This window comes from Phyllostomus discolor, chromosome 4 (genome assembly GCF_004126475.2).
Source record: "Phyllostomus discolor isolate MPI-MPIP mPhyDis1 chromosome 4, mPhyDis1.pri.v3, whole genome shotgun sequence".
Lineage (NCBI taxonomy): Eukaryota > Metazoa > Chordata > Mammalia > Chiroptera > Phyllostomidae > Phyllostomus > Phyllostomus discolor.
In genome coordinates, this window is record NC_040906.2 from 111,647,954 (window position 1) to 111,663,292 (window position 15,339).

A 15,339-nucleotide genomic window follows, 5' to 3' on the forward strand; every position below is an offset into this window, starting at 1 on the left:
CAGCAATCAACCAATAAATGCATAAATAAGTGGAGCAACAAAGCCATAAGAAGAATGCCAAAAAGAAATAAACTACTTATCAGTACATGTACTATTCATGTAGCCAACATGGATAAACCTTGAAAACACTATGCCCAGTGGAAGAAGTCAATCATGAAATACTGCAATTTTATAATTTCATTTAAAATGAAATATTCAGATTACACAAATCTAGACATACAGAAAGATTAGTGGTTGCCTGAGGCTATGGGAAATGAAGAAACAGGAGGGTGACAGCTGAAGAGCATGGAGTCCCTTTTTGAGCAACACAAACGTTCTGAAATTAATTGTGGTGATGGTTGCAAAACTGTGAAGATACTCCAAAACGTTAAACTGTACACTTTAAATGGGTGAATTGTATGGCATTCCAATTACATCTCATTAAAGCTGTTACCAAAAAGGGGTAGAGTTTATAATTCAGAAATGGTTGGATATTACATTTGAGACCCTCTCATTAGTCCTTTTTACTTGGTCTGAAATTATAAATTCATGGTGATTAAAAGAATCACAGTATGATCTAGTTCATAAAGTAGAGAAAATATTCATTTTCAAGGACTCTAAAATACTGGCTTAGAAATATTAAGAGACAACCTTTTAACACTTTTAGCGGTGCCCAAAGCAAGCTTCCTCTCTAACAAACTAAATGCCCAACAACAGGGTAATATAAATAAATCACACTGGACCTCCTGAAATAGTCAAAACTGATTCATCCCAAGGTATTCATAAATCTACAAATTCTGAAAAAACCTCTTGACAATATCTCATTTCCCTGACAAATAAATAAAACTGGAAAAAATAATCCTTTTAAACTTTCAATTATTTTATAAGTAGAAGACTATAACTACTTATAAGACTAATACAGTCAATTTTGCCACTAAAATGAACACTGTTCTGTATCATTACTGTATGACTCTGCGAGGGTATTATTTTTAAAAGGATCAGCAGGGACCTACAGGAGGAGAGAAAGGACTGTCTAGAGCTGCTTCACATCTGTTTCTGCATGTTGCAGGAAATAATAAAGATGTCTGATGTGGTACACTGTTTGGACTAGGAGACAGAACCACTCAGCCTTTGACACTTCCTTAACTGCCTGAAACGAACTTTCATTTTCTGGTCTCCCTGGATTCCCAGGTGAAGTCTCTCTGTACTCTGCATCCTACAGCTTAGGCTGGCATAACCTTTCTGCCCTCAACAGCAGCACCATGGTGCTCATACTGAGCATCCTGGGACACATCAATAATTGTCATACCTGGATCCCTTAGGTACCTATTAAAATTACCTGAGGAGCTTTTAAAAACACTATTAATGGCAGGTCCAACACAGACCCATTTAGCCAGGCTCTCCAAGAGGCAGGATCTAGGCACTGGAATGTTGTTAAAGTACCCCCAATAATTCCAGTGTCCTGCTGGAGTTGCAGCAAGTCCTCACCAAGGGAACAAGAGCAACCAAATACTGCAGGAGTTAACCAAGCTCAGAAAAGACACCTCCCTAGAAGGCAGAAAAAGGAATCTCGGCACCTAGAAGTACTAGAGTTTTATTTTTCTAACCTGTGTGTCAAAATATTTCTGTGGCATTTATGAGCACACAAAATAATTAGATTATATCAGTGCCAAGAAAAACTGTCAACAATGAAGATAATTATGGGTAATAAAGAATTAACAAAACAAAGACAAAACACACTAAGATCTACTTTCACATATAAAAGAAATGCTATTGCATTCTCCAGGTCAACTGTTCTCTATTTGATAATTACAATACAGCACAATAATGATAAGGTCCATTATTATGGTTTTGTGTTAACTAGAGTAAGTTTTATTTGATTACAAGATTAAAACATTTCCCGTACATTTAACCTTCATAGTTTGTTACTCCAGAACACAGTACTGTTTAAGGGAACATTGCTCCTGGGCACTGGGAAGTGTTAATGTCCAACATTTGCATAAGTAAAGGTATTTTTCTGTATTTGCATAAAAAGGGGTAACTGGGACCCTCTGAAGGTATGAGGAACAAAGAACAACTACTCCCAAGGTTAGAGGTTCTGGGAAGGGTGCTTTGTTGAGGGTTTGAGGGGTGAGGGTGGAGCCAAAAAATGGGGCTACAAAGACTGAAATGCATCCCTTAAAATCTAAACATCAGGAGGTGCATAAAGGGCTTTTGTAAAGGAGGCAGAGTGAGACTCCTCTGCAGGAGTTGGGCATTTGGGAGAAGACAGCACTGCACGTAACAGCACTCTGGGTAAGTTGGCCACTCCTCTCCTGTGGCCTTAAAAGACCTTTGTACACACCCCTATGTTAAAAACTGATCTATTCTTTTACTTATTTTTTTAAACTTCAAAAACCTTTTATTACCAAATTTTAGTAGGTTTAACTTTGAACCAGCTAGCAGCAGAACAGCATCTCTAGCAGGATCTGGGATGGAGATACAGACCTAAAGAAACATTCTTTTAGCATACTATATGGTGTTTGAAGGCAGGGACCATGATTCATTTCACTTTGTTTACCCATGTATCCCCAACACCAAGAACAGTATTTGACACAAAGCTTTTAATAAATACCAATGAATGAATGGTTCCCAAATGATTGTTAAATAACACAGTTTATCCAGTCATTGAGATGATTTATTCATTTAACTCTGTAATCTGCTGCATTAGTTCTCTCCATGTGCTTATTATGTTTTTCTCTAGGTTTCTGAAGACCACTAGGCAGGATGGTGCCAGAAACAAAATCCTGTGATACTCCACTAGAAACATTATGAAGGTCACTGATTCAAGAACCAACACTCTGAATATAATTGCACCATCCTGTCAAGTGCCTTGCACACACAGGTACCAGTACTTAAATGTTAGCTCATCCTTCAAATCCACGTCATGCGAAACTCCACCAGACACTTTGCTGAAATTAAGATACACTGTATCTACACCATTGCCCTGATTTTCCAAGGAAATTCTAAAAGAAAATCCATTTATTTAGGAATGACATATTTTTAGACAACTTTAATTGGTTACTGGAACTCTGCATTTTCCCCTAAATACTCATCCATAAACCATAAGTTTACTCACTAGTTCTAGAATTTTGCCAGGGATAAAAAATCAGGCCTACTGTTATTTGTATACAGAATTTCCCAATTCAGGGGAAAAGTCACCCGTAGTATTAGCTTTCTGGCTAGAAATAATGGTGAATAAAAATTTCAAAATCAGATCTCAAAGTTCTCTGGGATGTAATTTGACAAACCCTAGAGACCAGACCAATCTAAAGCAGCAGACCCTTCTTTACTCTTCCTCTGACCGTCTTGCTAACCCAGGGCTTCAATTCCTTCTTAACCATTGCTTGTTTTTTCCTTTCCTATTTCAAGTCCAAAGGCATACTGAAGAAAATGGAAGGAACTCAGAAATTTAATAATTCTGTTTTATCACTGGTAGCAAGTAATATTAGAACATCTTTCTATGTAAGGACTGCTCCTTCCTTATTATTAAGAATGCACTGGGTTGGCCAAAAAGTTTGTTTCTTTCCATGAGATGGCTCTTAGTAGCACTTGGTTGTCTTTAACTTCATTGGAAACAATTTTGTTTTATTGTATTGTGACACTTGTCATAGTTGTACATTTAAAAACACCTTATCAAAACTGGTGAATTTCTGTAAAATTCTAATTTTAATATAGAAGATGGGAAAAAATAAACATTTGGGGCATACTATGCTTTATTATTTTAAGAAAGGTAAAAATGCAAGTGAAATGCAAAAAAAGATTTGTACAGTCTGTAGAGAAGGTGCTGTGACTGATCAAACGTGTCAAAAGTGGTTTGTGAAGTCTCACGGTGGAGGTTTCTCGCTGGATGATGCTGCACGGTTGGGTAGACCAGTTGAAGTTGATAGTGACCAAATAGAACATTAATTTAGAACAATCAACATTATACCATGAGAGACATAGCCGACATACTCAAAATATCTAAATCAATAAAATTTATTGGTGAAAATGAAAGATGTGTCTTCTGTTTTATAGAAAAAACTTAACAGTTTTTGGCCAACCCAATAGCTTTAAATTTTTTTAAATCAATTTTTGTTGCCTACAGCATTTGTCTAGATCTTCAACTCATTGTGAATACTTCAACTCTTACCCTGTCTCTCACTCTTCACCTTATACTTCATTTTAAAAGGTATGCAATTAAATAGAAATGATCATCTTTCTATTCCCAAATCCACCATCTTACTTATCTTGTCTTCTCTTGTTTTCTCTTCTGTCTGCATAGATAATCTCATCATCCTATAGTTTTAAATACTCACCTACATGCTGATACTATCAAAGTTTATTTCCAATCCTTACTTCTGTCTTGAGCTCCAGACTTATATATATATCCTATTGCCTACTTAACATCTCACATGGATATGTACTATTTTTGATAATAATATTAATAACAACAGTAGCAACAGCAGCAGCTAACATTTACTGAGAACTTAGTATGTGTTCAATCCTGCTTTAAGTACTTCAGGGTATTAATTCATTTAATCTTCATATCAACCATATGGCACAGGTACTATTACCATCCACATTTTACAGATGAGGATAGTGAAACAATTTGTTCAATGTTTCTTAGCCAGTAAATGTCAGAACTATGTATTTCAAAATTAACACGGCTAAAACAAAACGCTTGATCCCCATCCCTCAAACCTGCTCCTTCCCATGGTCCTCCTCACGTATCACGCATCCACTAGCCCAAACCAAAAAGTTCTCTCTTGCCCTCTCTATCTATTCCAACAAATTCTGAACCTATCCTGAATCTGACCACAGCTCTCTGTTTCTGCTACTAGGACCCAAGGCCCAGCTGCCATCACTTCTCTTCTAGGCCATGGGATTTCTCTCTGCTCTACTCTTATCTACATCCCTACTGCAACAAGAATAAAAGATTTTTTTAAGTTTTAAAAAAATTACTTAAGATCTTCTAATGGTATCCCATCTCACTGAGAAGACAACGACGCAAACTCCTTGAAATAGCCCACAGGCCCCTACAGGACGAGGGCCCAGCCACACCTCCAGCTTCACCACCACCCTCCCTCTTGCAGCACCAGCCTGCCTTCTGGCCTCTGAGCACACCAAGCTCATCCTAACCCGGGACTGTTCCAGTGCTCCTGCCCAGAATGCTTCCCCCGAGATTTTTACTTACCTGATTCTGTCCTCCCATTTAAGCTTCACCTCAAATTTAATCTTCTCTGACCACTCAGTTTAAAGTTTCCCACTCCTCAACCATATTTTATTTTATTCTAGTATTCATCATATTTGCAATTGCCATTTTTGTTTATTATATTTCTTTCCTCCACCATAAAATACAAGCTCCACAACAACAGGGATTGTATATGTTGGGTTCATCACTGTATATCCTCAGTGACTAGAATTGTGAGTGCCAAGCACTCGTTTAATATTTGCTGAATAAGTGCAACCAAATTCAAATAGCTTTCTCTTACACTCTCTTCACAGTAACAGTCTACATTTAGAAAGTCTTTGATGACATGTGAAATTTTGTTTTGTTGTTTAATGTATGTGTGTTTATACATATATAAATATATAGATGCATAGATAGAGATAACATATTGATATCCATAGATAGGAGAGGATATAGAAGAGGATATAGCTATAGAGACATAGGTAAGGGTATATGGGTAATATCAGTATCTCTCCATATAGGAACTTTTAGAGAACAGGAAACATGCTTTTATTCTAGGAATGTGTATAACGCATAATACAATTTGATCTGTTTTGCCACAACTAAGGGGATATGCTCCTTTGATTCACTGTTAGCCCAGAGAAATCTACCACCTCATGTTGTTTACCCAACTTTCCTTTCAGCCTTTCACAAACACAGGACACAGATGAGTATTAAATCTGATCTTAGAGGAAGAGTGATTAGAAATTTGTTCTCTAAAAAAATCTAGAACAGACTAAAAAACAAAAACAACTATATTTCTAATAATACATTGAGACCTGAGAGTGTTCTGGTATAACCACACATCTAAGGGAATGTTCAATATTCGCATTCAGAATGTAAAGTTAACAATTCGGAGCAAAATCATTAAATGCCATAAATCTCTTAAGTATCTTGAAAATGAAAGTTATACAGAATCTCTGCCCAGCACTGTTAAGTAGATAAATAGGACATACCATTTTATTAAAGGTAAAATGTGAGGCTCAGATTGAAAGATTCTTGCAACAGCTAATAGAAGCAGCAGAGTGAGGAACATTCCAATTTCTCATCTTAAATCCAAATCTCCCACTTGCTTCCCTCCAAATATTTCAGTGTCTAACATTGGAAAGAAAAGCTAAGAAATCTTCAACAATGAAACTAATGAAGCAATAATAGCCATCCAAATTCTAATTTGGATATATGTTAACATCAGCATTCTCATTCTTGGAGTTTTTCATTAAAGAAAAAAAAAAGGTGGGGAAAATAGGTTTGGATGCCTCATTCCCTAGCCCTGCATTTTTTTCTCAGCAAGAACCAGAATCCCTGTCTGTGTGAGTCATCTCTTGGCATTATTCAGTCACAGAGTGAGCCTCTTTTCCAGCATCTGCACCAGGAAGTTCTATGAATTACAAGTGTACAGTGATGCTAGTTGTAGTAACAGCGATATGTATATGCACACTACTCTTGGAGCATCCAGGTTTTCCCCTGACTTCTTGTGATACCCAAAGCAAGCAGTTTCTCCTAAAGATGAAGAATCAAACATGTTATCAAAGAGGGCTGAGTTAGTTATAATGTACTCTATACCACTGATTTTCAACCAGTGTGCTATAAGACATGCAGTGCCTCACTATTTAGTCAGGGGTACTGACTTCTTTTCCTTTAGATTGTCAAATAAAAAATGATAACAGTCAACACAACAATAGCTGTCTGGTGTGAATAAACCAAAATTAAATCTATTTTTTGTCAGACTGGTAAAAAATATAGTATATTTTTTGGTGTGCCGCAGAATTTTAGTAATTAGTTTTTGTGTGCCATGGGATGAAAAGGGTTGGAAATCGCTGTACTATACTAATGTACTAATAAAATTACAATAAACCCAAGACTTCAGGAGTACGACTATATATGCAGAGTGAACCTGCATATACCACCTGTATATGTTTCAAGATTCAAAGTTCACAGTGACAGAAAAATAGAGGGAGAACATGGACATCGATGACAAAGCGCCCCTGGATGTGTCCTACTGCCCTAGGGAAGCCATGTGAGGGTGACAGCAATATAACTCCTTGCAAGAGAGAAAGGGGTCCTAGTCTGTATCTTGTCCCATGGCTCTGAGGGCTATCGACAACAGAATCTGTCAGCTCACAACAGCAGGAGGAAGAAGAAATATAGCAAGATGCAAATATCTTATTTGGATTCATGTTATTTTGCCATTATTACTAATTTTTACTTCTATTTGCTGAAAAGAAGAAGTGTAAAAATAATCTCTTTTTCTGGACTGATTGTTATTTCTTTAAAAAAAAAAAAAGACATCTTCCCTGGGTGGTATGTCTCAGTGGATTGAGTGCTGGCCTGTGAACTAAAGGGTCGCCAGTTCTATTCCCAGTCAGGGTACATGCCTGGGTTGCAGGCCAGGCCCCCAGTGGGGGGGTATGTGAGAGGCAACCAGACATTGATGTTTCTCTCCCTAGCTTTGTCCCTCCCTTTCCCTCTGTCAAAAAATAAATAAATAAATTCTTTTAAAAACATAAAATAAAAAAGAATGACATCTTGAGAAGGACTGTGGAAACTCTAATACCCTTTGCAGATTTTCTGACACAGTTGTTTTTTAAATCTTATATCCAAGACATACCTGTCTTACTTTGCAATTCTTAATCAAATGAAAATTCTAGGCTTTCTGCTCAGTATTTAGTTCACATAAGAAAGACGGTTTCCTCAATAATAATTAAGGGGGAAAGATCATACAACTAAAATGTACAAGATTAACCCAGAATATAATTTTAAAGCAAGGGACAGTGTTCAAATGGGGGGAGGCTGCATTTAAGGTGTAAAAAGTCCTGCAACTGAATTTCTTCTCTGGGTGGGAGATGGGAAGAAGGGAAAAGAAAGCTGAAAAGGCAAAAGGAAGTAACCTGTGTTGAAGGGTGACACCTCAGACCCACTCTCAGATTTTAAGCAACCTTTTCAAAGTCACACAGCAGGGTCGCTGAGTGTCAGAGCTGGAATTCTAATCTAACTCCTGCGTTGCCCCCACCCTCCCCTTGGGCTCCAAAGCCCAGTGATCTCTGGGAAGAGAAGGGAGGACATCTTCATCTACATCAATAGTACTGACTATCAAGTTCTTACACATTTATAGAAAGAATAGGACTTTAAAAATGTTACTACTCTTTTATAGGTATATGGCAATGTAGTACATAAATAAAAGTTTCCTCATACCTTGGACTCTCAATAAGCTTGGGCAGCAGAGAAGGGTTGAAGTGGGGAGATGATGATCACTATATGAGGTACACCCTGGGAGCTAACATCCTTTCAGAACCCAGATGGCAAGTATATAACTTCATTTCTTCAGGCAGAAATATAGAAGTGATGAATAGGACTCAATTTCAGAAGGAAGTAAAAAGCACTATGCAAAATATCGCCCATGTACTACCAATAGGAAATATTTTCAAATAGAAACATTACTAGGAAATGAACCTTTTGGTCATTCAGGCCTCAATTAGATGAACAGTTTCTTTCCTCTGAAAAATCATACAGGAAGAATGAGTTCACTTTTTCAATTTTATGTATGTTTATCGAGCACCTACTATGTACCAGGTTTGGTTTTAGATCCTGGGGAGCTTCATTTTCCTGGGAATGAGAGAGAGACAGTAAACAAATTAAATAAGACAAAATAAATTAGTAAAATATATATAGTATGTGGCAGTTGGCATGGAGAAAAATAAAACAGAGATGAAGGACAGGTATTGGCAACCTTAAAAACAGGATAGTCAGCAAAGGTCTTACTGAGAAAATGACATGAGTACAGACCTGAGGAAGGTGAGGAAATGAGCCATAGAGAAATGGGAGGAAAAAAGGTCCCAACAGAGGGAATGGCAAGTTCAAAGGTCCTCAGGCAAAAGTATGCCTTGTATGTTCAAGGAAGAGCAAGAAGGTCAGTGTGGCTGGAATAAAGAAAACTAGAAAAAGGTAGTAAAAAAATAAAGTCCAAGAGATAATGGGGAACCAGATAATGTGGGGTCTTAGAGGCCACTATGAGGAATATGACTTTTCATTAAGGTGGGATGGGAAATCACTGTAGAGGAGGCTAGGAGTGTTAATGAGCAGTGGCATGACTGGACATTTTTAAAGGACCAGATCATGATCCTTTGGCTGTTAGGCTGAGAAAAGACTCTTGGAAGCAAGGGCAGAAGCTCTGTCGCTGGGCTATTGTATTAACACAGCAGGAGACAGGGAATAGGTGTTGAATTGAGGTGGGGGTTGTAGCTGAGATGGTCAGAAAAGATCATGTTCTGGAAATAATTCCGAAGGTAAAACTAACAGGGCTTACTGACAGATGATGCCAAGGTTTTTGGCCTGAACCGAAAGATGAAGTTGCTATTTATCAAACTATGGAAGACTACAGGATGAGGGGAATTTTAAGGGCCAGCTCAGGATTGTGACTTTATGTTACATTTCATATGTCAATTAGACAGTCAAGAAAAGGTGTCAAGTAGGCAGTTGAATTGATTAGTCTGGAGTTCAAGGAAGAAGTTTGGGCTGGATATATAAATTTGGGAGTCTTCAGCCTAGAAATGGTTTAAAGCCCTTGAGCCTGAATGAGATCATCAAGTGTGAGCCTGAGTATAAAAAGAGAAAAGAGAGTCACACACAGAGTCCAGGGCATTCAATTTTCGAGGTCAGGGAGACAAGAAGGAACTGGCAACACACACAAAGTAGGAGCAGTCAGTGAGGAAGGAAGAAAACCAGGAAGAGTGGTGTCCTGAAGTCAAGTAAATGAAGTGTCTCAAGGAGCAGGGTCTGATCAATGGAATCAAATTATACTGGCAGGCAAAGGAGAACTGCGACTCAGAAGAGACCACTGGTCTTGGCCTTACAGAAATAACTGGTGACCTTGACAAGGGCAGATGAGGCCACATTATGAGGGAAGGCCTGTTGGGAATAGGTTTAGAGGCTAGGCCAGCTTCTGGACAACTTTCTTAGTATTTTTGGAAAGTTATCAAATATTCTCATATAAGGTATCTAAATTCCTCCCATCAAGTTCCTTCCAAATTGTAAAAAAGCAAGCAACATTAGTGTTAATGAAATGTTTAATGTATATTATAGCTAATGTGTTACTTTTGGGTTATGTCATATTTATGGCATAATAGATGTATTTTTAGTGTGTTCAATGTATACTTTGTAGTGCATTAGGGTCTTCTGTATCACATATACCCGTTAAAGATTTAGGCATATCTTGTAAAACTTTTAAAGGAGAGATAATGTGATGCAGACAAAAGATCAGGGAGCCAGGAGATCTGGGTTCTAGTGATGGTTCGTCCTTTAAGTAGCTATATAAAATTTGGAAATTATTAGCATCTATGGGCTTCTTTTATTAACTGTAAAATAAGTGGATTATACTAGATCATTTTTAAATTCTTTGCAACCCTGAAATTTTAGCAATTTTAAGAACTTTAAATGTTTTATTTGCTGTGTCTTTACACATTTATCAGTGGCCAAATCTAGAATTTTTTTATACTGAGTTCAAAGCTAGCAAAGTATTTACACTTACAGTTTGCCTACAGAAAAACTATAATACATTTTATCATAGGATTTCCAGAAACATCCTGTGGCGAAGCAGAGGAGCTGGGTGGCTGCCTATGAAGGCAATAAAGAGAATTATAACCCTGAGGGTAAGAACCACTATTCTACAGCACTCACGGTTAACACTAAGGTAAAAGAGAAACCTCCCAAGGAGCACTGAATGCTGTTTGACCCAATCCCAGGCCCAAAGTGCCATGGGGCTGCCCACAGGTCAAAAGGGGCTATTGGGTGCTATTGATTCTTCTGGATGCACCAAGTCCCTCTCATTTCTTTAATAATTGACACTATTTTTAGGAAGAAAAGAGCTCTCTGAATATAGAATACTATATTAGATGCTATTACAGATAAGAAAACCTATCCTCTCCCTGTTCTAAGCATTTTACATATTTTACACACTAGGAGGTATAAGGAAGGCAACAATAGCTAACATTTATTGAGCTTTTACTATGTACCAGGTACTATTCTAAGTTCTTTATATTTCCTGACAATAGGTATGAAGCAGATATTAAAAACAGTCCATTTTTACATAGGGCATAAACAAAAGTTAAAGTCATATAGTTTACACAGCCTAAAGTTACATAGCTAGAGTGTGCAGAGGTAGGAAATACCCCAGTCTGGTTCCAGAGTGACTCTCCTAAGTAAAAAGCTTTCCTCCCCCAAATTCCTCAGAGAAAACAAAAGTTCCTATTTTAAGGGCTCAGGCAAAACCATGCAAGAAATACTGGCTCCCCAGTACTAGAATGTATAAAAATACACATAACAGAATCATGGCACCTTCATAATGCTGGTGTTGGGGGGCAGGGTTTTGTTCCACTCAACTATTATTTTGTGGGAACAAGATTTGGCATGTAATAAACTTGAATTCATTAGTAACAGAGTCTTGCTGTATCTACATATACATAAAAAGAGAAATACTGAATGCCTAGAGAGAAAGAAGACACCCATGCTAACATGATGCCATGAGCAGCTTTACCCTATCTGTGCTGCTCAGCAACAGATGTCTCTTCCTAGGAAGAGGGAAAGCTACAGGGAGTAATGCAGCATAGTCTCACTTGTGATACGGAATATGGAAGTAGCAAGAGTGTTTGTTTGTTTTTGAAAAACCAAAACATTGTGAAGGAACTCAAGCTGGACAGAATCATCCTGATTTCTGCTTTGTATGTCAAGCAAATAGTTACTTTGCAGGCAAATGAATTGTGGTGATAGGACTTTATGTCACAAATGAACAATTTCCCAAACAAGACTGGAAAATACATCTATACTGACTTATTCAGACAAAAACAGATTTAGACCTCTGTGAGGAATACCAATAGACACTAAAACCCTGATATTTCACACAAATGTCCTCTGTGAAAAGAAAAAAGTAAATACATAACACACTTCAGATTAGTCTGGGTTGGCCCTGTGTCCAAATGAAGGCACGAGATAGGTTTCTCTGGCTGAATCATCCCATGTCCCAAACCTAGAGATGTATCAGCACCTAGCTGTTGTTTCTGGCATGTATTTTCATGTTCACTTTATGATGGACACCTTCTCCCTTATCTTGGCCTTTCCACTCCTGTTTCTGCCTGCAGAGGTAGACAAGGCCCCTCATCTTGCCCTCCAAAGGCTTCACCATTCTCATTGTAGAGAAAAAGCAAGCACTCAGCTGCTCAAGTCAGAAATCTGGAAATGGGCCTTATCTCCCCTCTCCCTCTCCCTCACTTCTCCTCTTCTCTCCTTACCACCACTGACTTCCATACCCACATCCAGTTAATCACCAAGTCCTAAACCAGCTTCCTTCTAAATCTCTCAAATCTACTTGCATCTCCCACCCCTGCTGCCATAGCCTTTGTCCCCTAACTAGCCCTTCTCAGGAAAACTGCTATAACAGTCTCACTGGTCTCCCTGATCCACTCTTGTTTCTGTCTAACCCATTCTTTACCTCTGCCAAGAGTGGTTTCTAGACACAGATCTGGCCATGTCATTTCCCTGCTTAATGGTTTCCTGTGTCTACAGGCCTGCATCCATGTGACATTCCTGCCCTTGGTCTCTGTTCACAACAGACTTCTCCCAGTTCCTCACTGGTCACCTGCCTCTCAGCACTGGGCCTTCTTTGCATATCCCCTTACCCTTTCCTTTTCTGCCTCATCAATGACAAGGAGGCTTCCCTAGATGTCTCAGAAGATGTTAAACCCCCTGGCTATAGGCCTTCATGGGACTTTTTGTTTTCTTTCAGTGATTACTCCACAGGAACAAAATCTTCATGAGAACAGGGACCACATCTGTTTTATTCACTATAGTAAATCCCCAGAGACTAGCAAAGTGCCCGGCACAGTCATTTTTTTCTCTTTAATTTACTCAGTTATCACAACAGAAGCACATGGCTAGAAAGAAAGTTCTTGGTCACCTAGTCCAGCCCCATTCCAAGACCTCAATTCCCCTCTTCTTGCCTTAGGAGTCCTCATTATGGCACACAGAATAATTATTTAAGAAATCAATTTTCTGAGGAAAATGATCTGCTATGAAATTTTTAAACTACCATGTAGCCTATTCGTTAAAAGCCTGGACTCTGGAGCCAGGTTAATTGAGTTAAAATCCTGGTTTTGTTACTTCCTAGTCAGACAACTTTGGGCTTCTTAATTAACCTCGTTGTACTTTAAATTAAATATCTTTAAATGGGGGGACAGTAAATACCTTTTTCGTAGGGTTATTATGGAATTAAATGAATGAAAATATGTAAAATGCTTAGAACAGGGCCTTATACAGAGTAAGTGTAATGTTGGTAGTAACTACTGTTATTATAACAAGATTTTATGTTATGTGTATGTTACAAACTATATGTTAAAATAGCTTTATCAAAACAGTCTAATTTGTCAAATAATTTGTCAAATTTGTTAAAAACTAACTTCTCAAGCTCAACATACACACAAAGGCAACTTCATTAAGAGAAGATTCGTCAATGTATTCATAATTGCTCATTATTTCTACTCACTGATCTCGCTATCCAGTTCTCCCATCTAGGAAGTGGAAGACTGAATGGCCTATTCCTCTGTGGCTGAATGGCGCCACATGAATTGTAAATGGAAGTACCTGCGCTATGTCTGAGCTGGAAGATTCAACAGCTTGGAACTATTTTCCCCCTGCTTTGATGGTCATGGAAGCACGTGTTGAGATGCCATCTCTGTCCGTCTGGGTCCCTGACAGACTTCAGTGAGCACAGCCCCCTACCAACTCCCACTGAACGTGTTGAATAGTAAGAAGCCACTCAAGATTTTAGACTAGTTTGTTACTACTGCAAAACCCTGCCTATTCTGGCTGACACAAAAATATCTACAGACTATCACTTTCTTAAATGATCCACAAGCTTTTTTGGTCCTAACTCCTTTTCTGTTGACTGCCCCACATCTGACCAGCACTCAAACTGAACAGTCTCATAAAAGGTTGGTGGAAGTCAAAGTATGCCAGAAAGACTGACTAACCAGTAATTATGAACTTAAAATAAATGATGTTAGCCTGACAGTGAGTGAGTGTGATCTAACAAAACCCTCCTTCAAGTCATTCTCTCTAACATTATCGTTTGATTACTCTAAAGTTTATACGTTCAAAGACTATTGGAGATTCACTCTCTATTAAAAAATTCTTAAACTGGACATCTTTTTAACCTTTTGGGGTTATCTGTATCATCATAGTTTCTTCATCAAATGCAGACAGTCAGACAGAAATATACAAATGTCTGAATGATTACACGTTGAAATAAAAAATATCATCAGCAGATCTTGGAATGAATGCACAGAATTTACAGTTCAGAAGATATTTGTGTTGACATTGTTACCACATAATCTGGCCAGATGTCAAAAAGGACAAAAGACCACATGCTTAGTCCACGGGCTTATCTCTTGGCTAATCAAATTTACTGAGAGCCTATATATGGAACATCATGCTAACCACTGCTGAAGAAAACTCAGTTCCAGAAGCACACAATCTAGATGGTAGTTGAAACAGTATATTAAATGTCAATAATGCAATTCATCTCCCCACAGCAGAGGCCTTGCTGGTCCTGGTCCTCCTAGGAAGTTCTCACTGAACCTATGGATACACATTAGAGCAAAACAAAAGGCACGACACTAAAGTAGAGACTCCACCCTCATGGCTCAAATAACTGGGGGCTCACATCCTTTCTAGCAGAAATACATCTGCCTAGCTGAAGACCCAGCACATTCACTCATTGTAAACCATCACAAGGGAATGTCCACAGAAAAGCAGCCACTTTAAATGTACCCTGTACTTTGCCCAGGCACACAGGTAATTTATTTAAACAATTACTCTTATAAGGATTTGTTTATTGTCTTCTTCACCATTAGACAGTAAGGTGGACTGTGTTCATTAAACTCTTGTTCATCACTGATACGTGACATTTATTGAGTGCTAGCTCTATGCAAGGCACTGAGTACATTTATGATTTCATTTAATCCTGTACTCTATGAGGTAGAGTCTGGTATTTGCCATATATTTAATAGAAAAGAAAATTGAGGTTTAGAGAAGTAGCTTACTGAAGGTCATACAGTTGTACT

General features: G+C 38.2%; 1 protein-coding gene across 2 annotated transcripts in view; it reads right to left on the reverse strand.

The window, feature by feature from the left end:
- The window catches only part of BTBD9 (BTB domain containing 9), a 458,630-nt gene that overhangs the window by 235,066 nt on the left and 208,225 nt on the right, over positions 1-15,339 (reverse strand). The gene's annotated exons all lie outside the window — the stretch shown is intronic.